Here is a 5,000-nt window from a genome sequence, read left to right on the forward strand (position 1 = left end):
TCTGGCATCACCGGAGTTTTTTTGGTCCGTGTTGCGTTCGCTCTATTCGAAATGAAACTCGCGGAGGCGAAGAATTGTTAAAAGTTTACGAAGCGTCTAGGAGTGGTTAAAACTGAGAGAGTTGAAACTACGATGTATTAGAACGAGCAACCGTCGAAACTTTGTTTTCGCGACGTTCTTTTCGTCGCTCTCGTCCCCACGCTCCTACGCTTTGGTTGTTTCTTTGCCATCCGTGTTGCGATAAAAAGATTTCTCCATTGTCCAAAAAGGACGGATCGAGATTCCTCTTTCGAGAGGGAGAGAGAGGTACTTGCGGGTAACCTGGAATCTACGAAACACGCACCGTGGTAAGATTCGTGCGTCCGCCTGATCGATGTGTGTTGTTTACGGACCGGCTGAGAAGCGACGATAGCGAGTCTTTGAAAAACTATGTGTCCATTAGTTAGACCGATCGTCGCCGGCCGTGTGTCTGTTCGAATCTCGCAACCCACGATTCAGCGACAGGACGCGCGCTCGCATTCCTTGTGTGCGTTCGTACTTTTCAAGGTTTTTAAATGTACTTTACGCCCGACCGTCGAGAGGAGCGTGCCACTGGGCGTTTCTCCGACGGTTTCCGTCCTTGGACGCGATCGTGTCGTCAACGATCGAACAAACAAACAAACAAATACGTTGGCGACGCCCGAATTCGCTCTCCCGCACGCGCCGGGTGGGAGAGTGATGTGGGTATCGAATGTGATGCGTGTTAATAATGAAAATAACACTCTAAAGATCTAAAGAGTTTGAAATACAAAATTTTACGATTACCCTGAACGGTGGATCACTTGGCTCGTGGGTCGATGAAGAACGCAGCTAATTGCGCGTCAACGTGTGAACTGCAGGACACATGAACATCGACATTTCGAACGCACATTGCGGTCCACGGATACAATTCCTGGACCACGCCTGGCTGAGGGTCGTTTTCTTAACAAAAGACTGCTTGCGTTTGCTTCTCGAAAAAAGAGTAATTCATTTCTTTCTAAACATCTCGCCGTCGTTCAACGAAAGTAGAACGTTTCGGAGCGGGATTATCGAACGAAATTGAAAGAATGAATGAACGATAAACAAAGAAAGAGTCGCAACGTACGAGCGATAGTTGGGCAGTTCGTCGGCGTTTGTCGTGGAAACGATGTGACGAAAATCGCAACCGATACACTAAATGCAGGCCGTTAAAGGAGAAAAACAAATTTCGAAATATCTCTTCGAACTAGCGCAAGTGCGTCACGGCGCGCGAGTCGTTCGTTAAAATTTATAAACGACCGCCCGTGAAAGCACCGAGTTCTCGGAAGATAATCTATAAAGATTCTCCATCCTGCTGGAAGTTATCGGATCGGCGCGATTGTTCACTTGTAGAAATCCACGCTCCCGACGTTGCCAGAAACGATATTTACGAAAGGTGTGTCAAAAATAAACGAAAGAAGCTCTCCTATAAATTTAGAAAAAGCAAACGAGTGAAATGTTTGAGATGATAATTTGCTGAAATGCAAGCTCGAATAGCCCCAGGGTTTCGAATGATTCCCCGCGCTTTATACATCTCTCTGTTTACAAACGGTGTATAAATGAAAGATCGCTTCAGATGGGTCGTCGCTGTTTGACGCGCGATGCTGTTCCTTTTTTTTTGTCTGTCTGTGCGTTTAGCTTCGCTAAACAAGTTAAATGGTTAAAAAGCGTCGAAAAAGCGAATACACACGCGACAAGACAAATCTAACGAGTAAAGGAACGCTCCGCTCCAAGATAAAAATGGTTGTTTACAATCAATACAGCGTTTCGGTACCCCTGATCGTAGTCTGAAACTGTGTAACAAAAGAGAGGAAAGCGAATGGTGAAGGAACTTCGAAGCCTCCGTGGCGTGGCTAGAACTTGTGATAAAAGTATGTTTGCAGCAATTATGCATGCTCCCGTTAAAACAGCATTTCAATGTCTCGCATGGCTTAAAGCTCTAGGAGGCTTCAACATTTAGAATACATACGGACTACTTCGTTTGTTAAAGATAAGCGAAGACCGCGCGACCATCGCTCGGTCGTCCAGTCCTCGAAAGTTTTGTTGCGTTCCAAAGAAGAGACAAATGGGGTTTACCCTTGCGCTAAGGGGAGAAGAAGAGAAAAGCAGTTGTTAAATCTAAGAGGTGTGTGGAGTACATCGCGTGTTGGTTAAAATTGTTAAATGAAGTATACGCGAAATGTTCTCTCGCTCTTGCTTTTCCTCTTGCTTCCGTGGCGCTCGAAAAGAAGGGATGATAAATAAAGAAACCTATTCGAAATCTCTTGTGGAACAAAAAATAATACGGACGGACGTTAAAATTGAACCGAGACGAAATGGATCGTCTTGCGAGTTGTCTTCGCTTTGAAATTGTTAAAAATTGATAAAAGCAATACGACGAAGCTGCAGTCCGCAAAATGTTTGAAGCAAAAAGGAAATAACACGAAAATTATGGGAACGTCGTGTCTCAACTTTTTTTTCCCTCTTGTGCTCGTTTCATCGAACGATAAATACAAACATTTTGAAACGAGAGAGGAGGAAAAATTGAATATGCGAAAGGTTGATTCACGCACAGTTTCTCTACGTGTTTGCTTTTTTGCTTCTTTTCGTTTATTTTTTTTTTTTTTGCATCGAGCATCATTATTCACCTTTCGATGAAACCAAAGAAATTGACGACCTCAGAGTAGGCGAGATTACCCGCTGAATTTAAGCATATTATTAAGCGGAGGAAAAGAAACTAACTAGGATTTCCTTAGTAGCGGCGAGCGAACAGGAATGAGCCCAGCACTGAATCCCGCGGTACCGCCGCTGGGAAATGTAGTGTTCAGGAGGATCCGTTTATCCCGAGACATCGAATTGCGTCCAAGTCCATCTTGAATGGGGCCATTTACCCATAGAGGGTGCCAGGCCCGTAGTGACCGGTACGCGTTTCGGGAGGATCTCTCCTTAGAGTCGGGTTGCTTGAGAGTGCAGCCCTAAGTGGGTGGTAAACTCCATCTAAGGCTAAATACGACCACGAGACCGATAGCGAACAAGTACCGTGAGGGAAAGTTGAAAAGAACTTTGAAGAGAGAGTTCAAGAGTACGTGAAACCGTTCAGGGGTAAACCTGAGAAACCCAAAAGATCGAATGGGGAGATTCATCGTCAACAACGCTGGCTCCCGTTGGTGCGCGATGCCCCGGATGGACCTTCGGGTTCCATTAGCGAGGGCACACCACCTTCGGCGAATGTTCCGGCGAGGTAGTCGTGCACTTCTCCCCTAGTAGAACGTCGCGACCCGTTGCGTGTCGGTCTACGGTCCGAGGCGGAGCCTGTCCGTCACCTTAACGGTGTTCGTGACAGACCCTCGGTTGCCTGGCCGACTGCGCGACGGTACTCAGACGGTATCAGGCCGCAACCAATCCATTTTCGAATGTGTGTGCGTCAGGACCGCCGCAAGCTAGGTTCAGTTATAATTACCCGGATGTACGGACTATGCGCCGTCCCCGGGTCTGGCCAGCTGTTAGCAGGAGGAGTCCTTGGACTGGCCAAGCTTTGAATTACCGGTCGGCGACGCTATTGCTTTGGGTACTCTCAGGGCTCAAGCCTGCGGGCAAAATGTTAAATATTAGACGTTAAATGCTAAATGTAAATGTTAAATGGTAAAGGGTAAATGTTAAATGTTAAAGGTTAAATGCTAAACAGGAAAAACCTACTAGGACTGCTAAACCTTATACTGAACTGGCACGAAAACGGACATGAGATGGCATCGAATCGGAACTGTCGCCTAGATCTCTCTCCTTCTATAAGCTAAATTAAATAATGGGTAGAACATGCACGAACGAAAAAGCCTCGGACGCAGGGGTTCTCGGCCCTGGAACCCCTGTGGCGGAAATATCCGCTTTGGATAGGAGGGCTACCGATAAACAACCTGGCGATTCAAACGGTCACGAATTGGCTCAGCGAATTGACATACCCCTGTCCTCAACGACCGCTTGCTTGGCCTGCAGTCTGGCTGGTACACAGACAATATGCGCAAGCGATAAAGCCATCGCAGTACACGCGCAGAAACAACATCCAAAACTGCGTTTAGTCTGGTGCTGCGCGAAGTGTGGAAAAGAGTCCGAAAAGATACATAGTATCAAATGCCACATCCCGAAGTGCAAGGGTAAATGTGAACCTGTTGAGCAGAGTTTCAAATGCACTGGGTGTGACAAGACCTTCGCCACAAAAAGGGGACTGTCAATTCACGAAATGCACATGCACCCAGACATCAGAAACGCAGCACGAGCCAAGACTGTAGAGCCAGGTAAGGGTAAGAAAGGCAGGAAATGCTCTGTCTGGACGGAGGAAGAGACAGCTTTGCTTCGGGAGTTAAACGACCGATTCAAAGCCGAAAAACAGATAGGCGCTAAAATTAGAAATTACTTCCCCGATAAAACACTGAAACAGATCAGTGAGAAAAGGAGACAGTTAAATACGCGCCAAAGGCCGGTTGTACCGGCTGAGGCGGAGGAGGATAACTCCAATAACATCTCCGAACCCAACAACATCCACGTCTCGCCGGTCGAAACGATAAATGAGGACGACGAGGAGGATGCATGGAAGGAACCTCTAATCGAATGTATCAGGGCTGGCCCCGTTCTAGAGGATCCGGAAATGGCTAAAATAGACAGCGAAATTGTTAAACTTGCCCAAGGTGAATGCCGGCCCGAAGGTATCAATCGCGTTGTGAACGCTCTAGTCGAAATGCTAAAAGGCGGAGAGGGGGATAAACGCCGAAAAACCCCAAAAAACTCGAAGAATTCAAAGTCCAAGCCAAACTCCAAGGCTCAAAGCAAGAGAACTAAGCTTGGCAAATTCAAATACGCTCGATACCAGGAGGTCTACAAAAAATGCCCCAAGAAATTGGTGGACATGGCAATCACGGGGGCAGAATTTGAAAGCGATAAAATCACTTTACCGAATAGCGCCGATGTAATCGGACTATACGGTGAGCTGTGGG

General features: G+C 46.8%; 1 non-coding gene across 1 annotated transcript; it reads left to right on the forward strand.

Moving 5' to 3' along the window:
- The first annotated feature begins 801 nt into the window (after positions 1-801).
- Positions 802-956, forward strand: LOC143306383 (5.8S ribosomal RNA). Its single transcript, XR_013063795.1, has one exon. It is a non-coding gene; the product is annotated as a 5.8S ribosomal RNA (ribosomal RNA).
- Positions 957-5,000: the final 4,044 nt, after the last annotated feature.

Source organism: Osmia lignaria, unplaced genomic scaffold (assembly GCF_051020975.1).
Source record: "Osmia lignaria lignaria isolate PbOS001 unplaced genomic scaffold, iyOsmLign1 scaffold0007, whole genome shotgun sequence".
NCBI classification, from domain to species: domain Eukaryota; kingdom Metazoa; phylum Arthropoda; class Insecta; order Hymenoptera; family Megachilidae; genus Osmia; species Osmia lignaria.